Raw genomic sequence first — 16297 nt, forward strand, 5'->3', positions numbered from 1 at the left:
CATTTGGAAACTCACCACTAGTATAAGTGAGCCATGATCGGCTATTTGTCCACGGAAAATAATTACTAAAGAGTGAGTAGCCGAAAATTTGTTATTACAAAGCATGTTGAAAAACCACATGAGTTAATGAGAGGAAGGAAAATTAATATGGAGTATTAACAAAAAATATGATTCTTATATGTGTAGAAATTAAAAAAAAGATAATCAGGTTTAAGACTTCTATATGTTTGAGACAAAAAGGAAGAAACTAAATTGTACTTATAAAATGAACCTAAAATAGGTCGCTACACCAGTGGGCGTGGCTCCATGTGATTACTGTGATCCTGAATACTTAGTATTCTGGCCAGTAGTCACAGCACGACGTTAGGGGCTAGACATATAATAGGCAGGGAAACAATATATACGTGGGTCTGAGCTAATGAGTGCAGGATGGAGCTTTACAGACTCCAGAATCAGAAAAATGGTGACAGTTTGTTAAAACTGAACAATCAAGAGAAAGAATGGAGTTGAATATAGAAAACTTCTGAGGAAAAGGGGTTCGTGAGGATTAAAGGAGAGGTAATGCACACTAGCTAAACACTAAACAGTTTCATCTAATAAATCATTATATTACCATTCACTTCTCAGTAACTTAAAATTATTTAAAAATTCCAGTGCTCATAGTGCTTTTTATTATATGTTTAGGTTTAATAGAACTTCAAGTACGTTTCCAGGAACTTTTCTGGATAAACATAGACCCAGAGGGCTCTGTGTATGTGTTTAATATATGGCTTTTATGATTCAGTCTTAAACACTGAGGCAAGAGGCAATGACTTTCACTGTGCCTTTTCTTTGAGTACAGTCTTGATTTGCACACTGTCCTTGCATTTTTGCTTTACCAGGTGTAGTCTCCTGATAAGTATGTTCCCTTCTTTGCAGAAATTCACATTGCTGACCTTGCACTCTTTTGCTATGGAAAGGCTGCCACTGGCAGCCGCAGATTAATACCAGCTCAAATCTCGTTGTTTTTGATTAAGGTTCTGAGGTTAGAAAAATGTAATTTGTACCCCACAAGGTAGCATACAGAGAACATGACAGCAATTAATCCTTTTCTTACTGATGACAATGATAAAATACCCCTGTTACCTCCAATATCTTTGTTAATATTCCAAAAGGGAAATTTATTTTCTCCTGTGTTTATTTATAGAGAAGTATTTTTCATAACTTCAAAGTGTTTAATTTTAAAACTTTACTAAGCATTTTTAACAGGAACTATGTCAATATTATCATTGAAATAATAATTTATAAAAACTAATGATCTATAATAAAGCATAATTTTAATGAAATATAAACCTCTTATATATAGGCATAAAGGAATGCCAAATGTGTTCTTGCTGATCCATTATGTATCACAAATTTGGTAATTGCAAATATTTCTAAGATCAAATCAGTCTGTAAAATGAGGCCAAAAATAGAATGCTTAGTTTAGACTTACTCATTTCATCTAAATTTAAACTTATCTTTATGTTCTGTTAGCCTCAGTTCCCTATGTAACATTTAGATCTCCACGATTTTCTTTGTAATGTATATTAACCAAACTTCATTAATTACTGAATGTTTTATATGGCCTTTGTTAAATCAGACTAATTACTGGTACAAAAAGAATGACATGTCCCAGTTTTCTCTAAATTTCTTATATGGTTCAACTGAACTCAGTACAACATAAGCAACTGAAAAATTAAGTAAAATAATTGGACAAGAAAAGAAGCAGTAAAGTAGTACTAAGCATAACATTACTCACTCATCCCATTCTTGGCAGGATATGGGTAATTCACATGAACAAGGCATTCTCTGCTGGTATATATCTGACTGATAACAAAAGCTTTATTAGTACAACATTGGTTATATATACAAATCACCTCTGTGTTTGTTGTATGAGGAGAAAGTCAGAGATAATTTTCAGTATCAGTGTGTTTTACAGGAGGGAGGGATTTCACTAATTACAATAGTCACAACACACAATAGGGACTATGTCTTCTTATTGCTTTTGAATCAAGGCTTATGCATTGTTGTATTTTCTCCAAGATTAGTGCATCAGAAGTAGAATATAATGATCACTGACATTTAACGTCTGACTTACTTGGGGGTCAGACTAACATTTAAAGCATAGAAATTCCCAAACTGAAAGAAAATAAAATCTTAACTAAAATGAGGAAATGAAATACCCCTGTACCCAAGTCTTTCTGAAAAACATAAAAGCATTTCTTCTCGTTTATTATAGTATTTGTAACTCACAAACTAATCAATGGTGCTCTATTTTCTCATATCCTAAAAGCAAGTAACCACAAACAAAATTCATAGTGAATTCTCACAAACATAGATATAGGTGTGTCTTTAATAGAAGAGTTAAGTAGTGGAAGACATGGGGAAATAGGTATGCAACTATTGACTTGATTGCTCTTGAGATTTCTGAATTCAGAAAACATCTCATTCAAAGCTGTTTTGAGTATTATTTATTCTTTGCTTTTAAAAATAAAATTTTAGGGGTACCTGGGTGACTCAGTCAATTCAGTGCCAACTCTTAATTTTGGTTCAGGTTATTAAGACTTTCATCCTGTAAATTTTCTAAACAATGTTTTAGAGTTTTCTGGAAGATTTGCATATGTTTTGCTATATTTGGCTCAGCTTTATATTTGTTGCTATTGTAAATTATTTATTTTTTAATTTTAGAAATTATATATTTTAGCTACATGACTGTACTATTGAAAATAACTGCAAAAAGGATGCTAACAAAGTCAGACCAACAGGTGAATAGATATAAATCATATTATATTCACAAGATGCAATACTATAGAGCATAATAAAAAATAAGTGAACTGCACCACTGTACATCAGAATACCAGTTAATTCAGGTAAAAGTAATTAATGGATTTAGTGAAAAAATGAAGATGGCTCTGGCATGTTTGAATGTTCTCACTATTGATCTAAATGTTGGTTACATAGTTGTATTCTGTTGGTAAAATCCACTGATCTATCTGCATGGTCATGTTATGTGTACCTTTCTGTATGCTTAATTATTTATACTTAAATAATTTATATATAACTAGGCTTTCCATTGGTTTTTACCAATCCCTTTTCTTCATCTTAAAAAAAAATCTCATTTCTATTTCTCTACTCCCTTTTTTTGATAAAATTTGTCTTCATTTGTTATTGTCACCCTTATTAAGTCTTCAGCCTACAGAAGTCTGGCATACATCTGCACTATTCCATTAAAACTGCACCTGTCAATGTCTCCCAAAATTTACTATTTGAAAAATCCATTTTCACTTCTCCATTCCCAGTTTAACCTCAGAATAATTTCTCCTTTTGGAAATATGCTTCTGTGCTGGTTTCTATGATTGCACTAAGCACTTGCTCTGTCTCTTTGTCTGGGTCCTCATCCTCTTAGGTTAAAATGCTGGAGTACTCCCAAGTCACTTCTTTTTACTACTATTCTCTGCTAACTAATTTAATGTGGCTTTAACTATTATTAATATGTAAATGGCCCTCTTAGTGTATATATACACCTCAGAGTGTTCTCTTTTGAAGACTTGATAAGTCTTTAATGTCTTATTTATACACACACACACATTTTTAAGAACTGGATTCAATGACCCAATTTTTTTACATTTATAGCATTCTCTGTCTCATTAATGGCTTATCATCCACCACTGACTGACTCAGCCAATAGTCCAAGAATAATAAATTCCTCCATTTTCATAATCCTTACAGTCAACAATGGCATAGGTGATGATGCAAACTAAACTGGGTTAATACATTATGTTCCACCCTTTGAATGACCAATTAACATTCTGTCAGCAATGACATTTATTTGGTTGATCCAATATGACTCACTCCAAATGGATACTAATATGTGTCATGAATATATGCATATTTATTTTGGCCTTTAACCTATGCTGTTCAATAAATGTTGAGTGGATGGCAAATAAGGGAGCAGAGGCCAGAAAAACAATCATATTTCTTTGTTCTCTTTTCTTAAAAATGATGTCCATATTTATCTTCAGTGTCTTTTAAAGCTACAAAATAATCATACATGGTACTTTTTTTCTTTGTTCTATATAACTCTGAATCTACAGTAGGGTATACACCCACACTGTACACATTTTTGCCACATAATCCAAGTATTTTTAGGCTATGATGAATATTAAAAACCATTTGGAAGATATTTTAAGTCTTATGTAGTACCTTCACAAAACATAATAGCTTTACTCACTATAGTAATTGAATTCTATACATGCAGTGATATATAGCACTAATCATAAAGAGATGGGCCTTAACTGAACAGAATTATGTCTGATAGATATTAATCAGTTACATTGGAAGAATGAAACTTAACATATTCTAAAATTACACTGATATTTCATTAGGAGTTTTATTAGCTGACTTTATTTTAGGAAATAAATTCTTGTTTTGATCAGTGATAAGATACATGACCTCAAGAAGTTAAATATAAAAGAAATTAAGAAGGTATGGAACTGCACTTCTGTGTACATTTTCAAGATTCCCTTCTCTTACAGGCTAAGTAGTTTTCATTTAATGTGTAAAGGAAATTTTATTTGTTTATATTTTCTGTGAGAGCATTAAGGTAGATATTTTTTTCCTAGGTCAAGACCTGAACATCATCTCAGAAAGTCAGGTTAAGGAAGATTATTAATCAACACAGAACTTAATGCAGACAAGGAAACATAAGAGTAAATGTTAATGAAGGTAGCCAATAGCTAAGAATAACATAACAAACAAAAAAAAAACCCTATTTTTGCAGTGGAATTTCAGAAATCTGGGTCAATACTAAAGACACAGCAACAAATAAAAATACATATTTACATTTTAAGTTATAAAATATTCTGAAATATTTAATATTGATTAAAGTGTATACATGTATTATAATTTAAAATGAATTTGTCTCAATTTTCAGGTCTATCTTTTTAGGAATGATATACTATAAGGAAAGACTTTACTAGAAAAGAAGAACACATTATTTTTTAAATTAAAAAAAATTGCTACTGGGCAGAAACAGTAATAACTAGAAATACTAAGAAACAGCTGTTAATTATTATGAGCTGTGATTGCATTGGCAATAGATGGGAAACATGAAGAGATGATAAATAAAGACTGTGTTAGCAAATAAATAATTTGGTTCAGTAGGGGAGAAAATTAAATTAACCACTGGAAGAAAAAGAAAGAAGTTTCTTCTTCATAGATTTAAGCCTTATTGGAAAATCAATGAAAGCAGTGTGTTGAGCCTAGTGATTACATCCTAGCCCAACATGCATTAATTATTGTCTATCAAGGGATAAGGAAAAGGTGTGAATGTGTGCTTTATTGTGCTCTCTTTACTGCTTAAAAAGTATATTAAACTTCAAGATAGGGAAAGAGTTCTTAAACAGGAAATAAGGGAAAGATTGACTAATTCAGCTGCATTAAAAAAATTATCATCATCAGAAATTTAATTTAAAAAACGAGGAAATACAAAAATAAACATAGGATGATATTTGAAGTACACATATACAAGAAAGAATACTGTCCAAAAAATAACAGGAAATCCTACAAATCATTACAAAAAATGCAAAGAAAAAAATTGGCTTAAGATACAAAAAGAAAAATTACAGACTAACAAAAGTGTATATATATATATATATATATATATGTATATATATATAAATGATATATATATACTATATATAAAATTATATATTAGTTATATATATAAAATTATATATATATATTATTGTAGTATCATACAGAGTATTTCCACTGCTCTACAAATCGTCTGTGCTTCAGATATTTGTCCCTTTCCCCCAACTTCTGACAACCACTGATCATTCTACAGTCTCCACAGTTTTGCTTTTTCCAAAATATCATATAGTTAATAGAGCATGTAGCCCCTTCAGATGGTCTTCTTTAACTTAGTAATATCATATTTAAATTTCTTCCATGTCTTTGTATGGTTTTATAGCTCATTTCTTTTTATTTCAGAATAATATTCTGTTGTCTGGATATACCTAAGTTTATCTATTCATCTACTGAAGGACATTTTGATTGCTTCAAACTTTCATAATTATAAATAAACCCTACTGCCTATGCTTTTTTCTTGGAGCTTTATGGTATCAGGTCTTACATTCAAATCTTTATCCATTTTGAATTATTTTTGTATATAGTATGAGATAGTGATCCAGTTTCATTCTTTTACATGTAACTGTCCAGTTTTGCAAATACTATTTGTTGAAGAGACTCTTTTCCCCATTGTGTATTCTTGCCTCCTTTGTCATAGATTAAACCACCATATATGTGTGGGTTTATATCTCTAAGCTATTCCATTGATCTATGTGCCTGTTTCCTTGCCAGTACCCTAATGTTTTCATTACTAGAGCTTTGTAGTACACTTTGAACTTAGGGAGCATGATACCTTAAGCTTTGTTCTTCTTTCTCAAGATTGCTTTAGTTATTTGGGGTTTCTATACATAACAATCAGCTATTAAAAAGAGAAACTAATAGACAATCCTATTTATAATTGAATCAAAATACCTAAGTATAAATTTAATCAAGGAAGTGAAAAATCTGTAGTTTAAAAATTATAAGACAATGATGAAGGAAATTAAAGATGATACACATAAATGTGAAAATATATCATGCTCAAAGATTGGAAGAACCACGACTAAGTGGGATTTATTCCCGGGATGCAGGGCTGGTTCAATATCCACAAAACAATTAACGTGATTCATCACATCAATAAAGGAAAGGACAAGAACCATATGATCCTCTCAACAGATGCAAAGAAAGCTTTAACAAAATGCAGCATCCTTTCTTGATAAAAACCCTCAAGAATGTAGGGATAGAAGGATCATATCTCTAGATCATAAAAGCCATATATGAACAACACAACGCTAATATCATCCTCAATGTGGAAAAACTAAGAGCCTTTCCCCTAAGGTCGGGAACAAGACAGGGATGTCCACTCTCATCACTGTCACTCAACATAGTATTGGAAGACTTAGCCTCTGCAATCAGACAATACAAAGAAATACAAGTCATCCAAATTGGCCAGGTGGAGGTCAATCTTTCACTCTTCACAGATGACATGATACTCTATATGGAAAACCCTAAAGATTCCACCAAAAAACGGCTAGAAATGATTCATGAATTCAGCAAAGCTGCAGGATATAAAATCAACACGCAGAAATCAGTTCCATTCCTATACACCAACAATGAAGCAACAGAAAGAGAAATCAAAGAATTGATCCCATTTACGATTGCACCAAAACCATAAAATACCTAGGAATAAATCTAACCAAAGAGGTGAATAATATATACACTGAAACCTATAGAGAGCTTATGAAAGAAATTGAAGAAGACACACACACACACACAAAACAAAAAACGGAAAAAGATTCCATGCTCCTGGATAGGAAGAACAAATATTGTTAAAATGTTGATACTACCCAAAGCAATCTACATATTCAATGCAATCCCTATCAAAATAAAAATAACACCAGCATTCTTCACAGAGCTAAAACAAATAATCCTAAAATTTGTGTGGAACAAGAAAAGACCCCTAATAGCCAAAACAGTCTTGAAACAGAAAACCAAAGCAGGATTCAAGCTATACTACAAAGCTGTAATCATCAAGACAGTATGGTACTGGCACAAGAACAGACACTCAGATCAATGGAACAGAGTAGAGAACCCAGAAATGGACCCACAAACGTATGGCCAACTAATCTTTGACAAAGCAGGAAACAATATCCAATAGAATAAAGACAGTCTCTTCAGCATATGGTACTGGGAAAACTGTACAGTGATATGCAGAAGAATGAATCTGGACCACTTTCTTATACCAAACACAAAAATAAACTCAAAATGGATGAAAGACCTCAATATAAGACAGGAAGCCATCAAAATCCTCGAGGAGAAAGCAGGCAAAAACCTCTTTGATCTTGCCCGCAGCAACTTCTTACCCAACATGTCTCCAGACACAAGGGAACAAAAGCAAAAATGAACTACTGGCACCTCATCAAAATAAAAACCTTCTGCACAGCGAAGGAAACAATCAGCAAAACTAAAAGGCAACCAACATAATGGGAGAAGGTATTTGCAAATGACATATCAGATGAAGGGTTAGTATCCAAAATCTAGAAAGAACTTATCAAATTCTACACCCAAAAACCAAATAATCCAGTGAAGAAATGGGGAAAAGACATGAATAGACACTTCTCCAAAGAAGACATCCAGATGGCCAACCGACACATGAAAAAATGCTCCATATCACCCATCATCACGGAAATGCAAATCAAAACCACAATGAGATACCACCTTACACCTGTCAGAATGGCTAACATCAACAACTCATAGTACAACAGATGTTGGCGAGGATGTGGAGAGAGAGGATCTTTCGCATTGTTGGTGGGAATGCAAGCTGGTGCAGCCACTCTGGAAAAACAGTATGGAGGTTCCTCAAAAAACTAAAAATAGAACTACCCTAGGATCCAGCAATTGCACTACTATGCCAGAGTGTAGCTCCACCAGGTCCAGGGGTTCCCGAAGAATGAACAGCGTCAACGAAAAAGTGAAAATAAAATAAAACAGAAATAAAAATGGACACAGACAACAGCACTGTGTTGGACTGTCCACTTTGTTGTGACAAACGTGGCATTATATTTGTTATAAATTTCCTTGTAGCGTGTGTCACCTATGTTTTCTGGCATTAGTTAATTCTAAAAATATTCCTATGTGTTTTCACCCTTTAAGGAATAACATCGTTATTTTCTCATAATGTTCCCTCCTGCCCTTTGCTTATTGATTAATTTCTTACATTATTTTCTTCATGTATCTACGTTTATCTATAATCTATAGAGCATTTTCTTTCTTGTTTTCATGAAAGGTCATCTATCTCTCAGTACCTCAAGTGGAACAGTTACAGGGACAGGACCTCTTAGTTGTTTTCCCAAACCATTTGTGGTTTGAGGAATGAAAGTGTTTGCCTGGATCCAAGGGGCCAAGAGGGGGCCAAGAGGGCCTTAGGAACCCATGCCTTGTGCATTCTCAGAGAGACAACGCACCTAGGAACTAATGAACCATTCTGTACTTTAACCGAATAGGTTCAACCATCATCTGGAATGCCTCCTGGGGGCCAAGTGGGCCTAGGCGTTGGAGTAACTTGTGCTGATAGATCCATTCCTTAGTTGCTGGAGTGGGGCTTTCAAGCCCATTTGTCTGCTCCTTGCTTGGGAAATATATGGGGCTATCTTTCCTTTAGGTAGAGGAGTCTTCATAGGGGGTGGCAAGGGCTAGATGTAGGGCTGCACAATTTCCTTGGAGAACCTTATTTTCTTTTCCCAATGGTTCTTTTCCCAGGGGGCCTGTCGAGGGCAATTTCCCCAACAGACAATTCCCCAGGTACTTTTATTAAGGCCAAATTACCTGAAAGCGGGAGTACAAGAAGCTTCACTGTTGGTGGGCCGCCCTGCAGTCCCTATCCGTCATCCACCCAGGTGCTGCCATCAGGCTGGTTGGATAGCTCGGCTTCCAGCACTACTAGGTATTTATCCAAGGGATGCTGGTGTCCTGTTTTGAAGGGACACATGCATGCCAATGTTAATAGCAGCATTATCAACTATAGCCAAAGTATGGAAAAGCCCAAATGTCCATCGATGGAAGAATGGATAAAGATGTGGTGCATGTTTACACAATGGAGTATTACTTGGCAATCAAAAAAAAAATGAAATCTTGCCATTTGCAACTACGTGGGTGGAACCGGAGGGTATTATGGTAAGTGAAATTAGTCAGTCATAGAAAGACAAATATCATATGACTTGACTCATACGAGGACTTTAAGAGACAAAACAGATGAACATAAGGGAAGGGAAACAAAAATAATATAAAAACAGGGAGGGGGACAAAGCATCACAGACTGATAATTATGGAGAACAAACAGAGGGTTCCTGGAAGGGTTGTGGGAGGGAGGATGGGCTAAATGGGTAAGGGGCATTAAGGAATCTACTCCTGAAATAATTGCTGCACTATATGCTAACTAATTTGGATGTAAATTAAAAATAAATAAATAAAAATAAAAATATTGGAAAAATAAAATAATATAAAATCAAATTGTAAAAAAAAACTTTTTTTAAGCACAAAATTAGAGGACTTACACTACCTGGTTTCAAAACTTATTTTTAAAATAAAAATTATTAAGGCAGCATAATATGACTACAAAACAAGCAAATAGATAAATGGAAAAGAATAGGATACAGAAAAGGAACTACATATAGAGTCAATATAATTTTTTAGAAAGATTGAATTAAATTTAAGTGCAAACAGGAAATCTGAGTTTCCATTGGAATAAATGGCCAGTGACTTCATTCAATATATAAAAACTTAATCTGTGGATGATAACAAACCCAAATGTAAAATCTGTAAGTTGAAGCTTTCAGAACAAAATAAAGAACACTATTTTTGCAACTTGTTGGTAGGTCAAGATATTTTAGGCAGAGCACAAAAATACGAAACACAGAAGTAAGAGTAAATAAAAACTGTCTTCCAGCATACATTTAAAACTTTATTAATAAAAATACTCAATTAAAAAAATTAAAAAGCAAGCCTCAAGATTCTATTACATAGAGAAAGAGCTTTAGAGCAAGATGGCTGGCTGGAACATCCAGACAAAGGAAACCTGAACACCGGGGTTAATACATTTCAAAAAAATCTGCACTCAAGTTTGATTTGAAAGGAACAAAGACACTCTCTTTAAGGGTGTCCTAAAGAGACAAACTTAGAAAATGAGGACTAATGTATCAGTGTTGTTTGTATACCATAGCCCTTGTCCCAAAAGTTTGCTTTTCTTTTTATTTTTATTTTTTTGTTCAGAACTCTGAATGCAACCTTCATTTCACCTCAGATGATAGACAAAATGAAGAAAATACCAAGAGCTGAATGTACATTTTCCACTAACCTTTTGAAAACAAAATTATAATTTCTTGAACATCAGTGCTAACTGCTGCAAAATATATAGTTCCACACACATATTTAAGAAAAATAATATGATTCCTGGGGCGCCTGGGTGGCACAGTCGGTTAAGCGTCCGACTTCAGCCAGGTCACGATCTCACAGTCCGTGAGTTCGAGCCCCGCGTTAGGCTCTGGGCTGATGGCTCGGAGCCTGGAGCCTGTTTCCAATTCTGTGTCTCCCTCTCTCTCTGCCCCTCCCCCATTCATGCTCTGTCTCTCTCTGTCCCAAAAATAAATAAAAACGTTGAAAAAAAAAAGAAAAAAAAATTTAAAAAAAAAAAAAAGAAAAATAATATGATTCCTAACTTTTTGCCATGAGTGAAAACACAGCACTTTCACTATTATTTATATAGATTTTCCTTGGGATTCATTTTAACCTCATATCAACTGCATAGAAAATGGGTGAGGACAATGGCCTGATTTACACACTAGTCCATGCATCCCATGGATAGTTTGGAGAACTGAACCATTATATTGTCTGGTGATTTTGTTTTAAAAGAAAGCAATAACTTTGAACTCTTGCTTCAGATAAGCACAAAAGGTAAACATTCCAAAAACCATACATTAACTTAAATATTTAAATTGGTGTCAATGGCTGATATTAACCTTTTTCTGAGGACTACACTTTTTTCATTGTGTAAGTTCACCAAACATAGAAAACAAGACAGTAAGTTTTCTGAAATGGAAGAAAAGGTAATATGTGAGCTTGGGGAAGTTATAAAAAAGACTGATTTTTGATTTTCAGTTACTTCCAAACTTTTCCCCATATATTGATAAATAAATTACTAAAAATATTGAACCAGAAAAAGTAGCAAGAATTGTGAATTACCATAAAATAATTTATCTTCAATTATTAACACTTGGGAACTAGTTCAGAAAATATTCCTTTTATGCAGAACAAAATAAAAAATATATATATCAAAAGTAATTTTTTCTCTTTCCTAGCCTCTAGGCCTCATCTGTACTATTATATAGTTATATGTAAAACAAGATATATGTTAAACTATTTGTAAAATATCTATAGGGCAACTAAGGAAGTGAGTATGAATGTGTTCATGTTGAACATAGATTAAATCAAGTCTAGAATTTACCTACAAGAAATAAATAATATATATTAATATTATTTAATAAATAAATAAATATATATATATTCACATTTTAATCATTTTCTTGAAAAGCTTTCTCATCTTCTTTATCCTTTCATTTAATTATTTCTCTATCTGGTCTTATCATTTTATCTTAATGTATATTTCTATTAGAGTTGCCTAAAAATATTTGGATTATTTCTGTTGTCTATTAAATAAAATCTAGGGAACTGGAAACCTTACCAAATTTTTAAAGTCCCCACTATGTGGTTTCCAGCTCTTTTTTTCCACCCTTATGTCATACTGCCCTTATATACATGCATACATGTATACATACATTCCAGAAGGAAAAAAAAAAGCTCAATTGTTTCCAGCTAGAAGGCAGATATTTATGTAAACCAACAATTCTACCATTACAGTAGGAAAATACCATGTAATTTATGTAATCAGAATTTTAAAAATTAAAGAACTGAATACAAACAGAGCTTACAGACATAAGGGATTGAGCTCCTTCTAGGTGAGTACAGCAGAGCCTCCTTTTATTTCTGAAGACACTAGTGGACAGAAAAACAAACTTACCATAGGAAAGAAGGTACAAGAATGATAAGAAGATACTTTGTAAAGGCAAGGAAGAGATGAACTTCCGTTACAGCCAGTGTCCTTGAGAAAAGGCTAATGTCTCAAATTTCAAGCTTCCCCTATGAGATTTTGCTATTATGTGTGAATTGGTGCAGAGAAGGACAATTCAGAGAAATCTTTTAGTTTTAAGGTGCTGTGATCCCAAGTCCGGCTAGAAGAAGTCCTCATTCCACCCATGACGTAGGAACTCAGTACAGAACAGACACTAAATTCACATTGCAGCTGTGACTCAGTTCAATTTTTATTAAGTGGAAGAAATTCTGCCTCCAGAAATCTTGAAGAAAAGTGTAAGACCCTATCAAAAGAAAATATTTTCTTCTCTGCTATTATATCATGCCAAATGTCTGGTGGATGTGAACTAGCAGGTAAATGTGAACGATATTCAAAGAAAAATAAAACCTGACAGTAAAAGATGGCATGCAGGATTACCCAGGAAATGGTGGAAATTAAAAAAATGAATAAATAACATAGTGAGTCAAAAAATACATAGGGAATTTCAGCATAGAAAGAGAAGTTTTAAATAACCAAATGAAATGAAACTTTTAGAAAACCTATAATATTTCATATTAAAAATCATTTGGGCATATTAGTAGATAAGGCAAAGAAAATATAAGTGACTTGTATGCAGATTGATAGAATCCAGCTAATCTAATAAACAAATTAAAGAAAAAACAAAGAAAGAAAAATGGAGATGGAAACAAACATGAAAAGATGTCAAGATTCCAATCTACATGGCACTGGGTTTATAGAGAAAGAAAGAAAGAATGGGAGAAAAAGTTTTAAAAGCTATAATGTCTCAGGATTTTCCAAAATTAATTAATGATATTTACCCACAGATTCAAGATCAAGAGGAAAAAAAGGAAAAACATACTAAAAGCTGCTGAAAATCAAAGACAATCAAAATGTCTTTTAAAAAGCTAGAAACAGGGGTGCCTGGGTGGCGCAGTCGGTTAAGCGTCCGACTTCAGCCAGGTCACGATCTCGCGGTCCGTGAGTTCCAGCCCCGCGTCGGGCTCTGGGCTGATGGCTCAGAGCCTGGAGCCTGTTTCCGATTCTGTGTCTCCCTCTCTCTCTTCCCCTCCTCCATTCATGCTCTATCTCTCTCTGTCCCAAAAATAAATAAACGTTGAAAAAAAAATTTTACAAAAAGCTAGAAACAAAAATAACAAATTACAATCAGAGATATCATCATCATCATCATCATCATCCAACATTTTATTAGAAACAGTGAAAACCACAAATAATGGAAGATCACCTTTAAAGTTTGGAAAAGAAAAAAGACCCAAGAAAAATATAATCACCTAGATAAAAATATAATAACTTATATTATAATAACTCTTAAAAGTAAAACTAAATGATGACACAGGCACTTCCTTTGTTCTTGTTTAGAACCTGCAGACTTGCACCACAAGGAATGATAAAAGTTTTTCAGGTTAAAAGAAAATAATATCAGGTTGAAGTATGAATTTACAATTCTATAAAGAGAAAAGGGGAACTAAAGAGAGTAAAGGTGTGGACCAAATTAAAGAGTATTTGAAAATACATTGTAGAGAATACTGCCTACTGAAAACACGAGATAGCAATATATTGTAGAGTTCATAATTTAGAAGCAAAAGCAATTCTAAACTACCAAAAGAGAACTTAATTGATTCATTTAAGAGGAGAATGAAAGAGAAACAAACTAACAAAAAACAAGCAAGGAAGAAAATATCAGAGAAAACCAATTACATAATAGTAGACCTAAGGCCAACCATATCAGTAAAATATATATTTTTAAATGCCGTAAAATAAAACAAAAAATAAGTAAAAAGTGTGCCTAAGACCTCAACAAGCGTTTCATAGAAGAAATATTTTATCAAAATCATTAGAAATTATAAACTTCTTGTATATTAGAATTGCAAAATTGAAAAGAATTATAAAATCAAATGTTGACAAGGATGCATTACAAATAAATGTTTACACATTAATTTTCAGCTTATAATATAGTACATTTAGAGAATGGTGTGATATGCTCTAAAAATTTTAAACTTAAACATTCACTTCAACCTAACAAGTTTATTACTTGATATATGCCCAAGAGGAATAAATGCAAATATTCTCCCATAACAATCTGCCTCATTTTAATAATTTCACTGTACTTTCCAATTCCCATTTATTGTGTTGTTCTTCATAGCTCTTTAATCTGCTATTTAATATAGGCATTTAGTGTTTGATGTTAGTCTTCCCCAATAGAACATACTTTTTTTGAGCAAAGAATTTTTTCTCTTATATTCATAACATATATCCAAAGCCTATAACAAAGCTTTACCCATAGTACATGCTTTATTTTTATTGCAAGAATAAATGATCCACAACATAGGCTTTGCTAATGTCATAATAAGTGTTAGAAATGGGTATAGAGTTACCAGATAAAATAGAGGGCATCAATTAACTTCAAATTTCTGCTGAAACAGAGAATGAATTTTTAGGGTAAATATGCCCCAATTATTTCATAGGGCATATTTATATTTTCATTTTTGTTTTTTTTATAGTTGTGTATTATTTGTACTATCTGATTATTATTTATTTTTTTAATATTTTATCCAAGTTCCAGTTAGTTAACATACAATGTAAAAATAGTTTCAGGTGTATGATATAGGATGCCCATACTTTTGTTTGTTAAATATGACAACAAAAATATCACTGGTGAAATGAGTAGCTTGTTACTCAGCATCAAGGATTTTTTATGAGTGGACTTAATGACATTCAAAACTATGAATTGCATAAAGTAAAAATTCCCTTTATCTTTGCATGAGAGAGTATGAGGATCCAGTGGACCAAGTAACTTGTTTATTTTGATTTTTTGTTTTTTGTTTTAATTCTAATAATTAGACATTCATGCAAATTTTAATCAGAAAACCCAAAGCAACAGAGAGCTGGGACTTGATGAAATCTTACCAGTAACTGTAGGTCATATGACCAAACCTGCCCACACAGACACAAAAAAGATTTCGTTGTGTTACAAAATTTGGTCAGAAAATTGCTATTGTATATCTGAAAGCAAGATTATGGAAAAGCAATACTTTTAGCTGCACCTAATCATTTGTGTCAATCTTACCACCTAGAAAAATCTAATGGCTTTGTCTGTCCAAATTATTTTGAATCATTTTACAATGAAAAATGATTGCTCATCATCACTATCAGGCAATGGAGGGCAATGTATCAAACTACATAACATTCATTTATGTTGTATAATACCTAAAATATATTTAAGTAAAGTTCAGGATTTGTTTCACCAGATTTGAAAGAAATGGCATATTGGTCATAGATAAAGTATCTTTTCATATATTTATCTTTTTAAATTTAATTTTCTGCCAAAGTAATTATCAGATTTTCTCTTTCACAGTGTAGTAAAAATCAAAACAGTAATTTCTATACAACACAAACCCACATAACCTTATAAGTTGAGAGGAGAACCTTGATGGAATATGCTTCTGGGTACTATTTTAATTTAATTTTTAAAATGTACTTCTGCTTGTAGTCAAATGGAAAAAT

The sequence above is a fragment of the Prionailurus bengalensis genome, chromosome A1 (assembly GCF_016509475.1).
Source record: "Prionailurus bengalensis isolate Pbe53 chromosome A1, Fcat_Pben_1.1_paternal_pri, whole genome shotgun sequence".
Classification (NCBI taxonomy): Eukaryota; Metazoa; Chordata; class Mammalia; order Carnivora; family Felidae; genus Prionailurus; species Prionailurus bengalensis.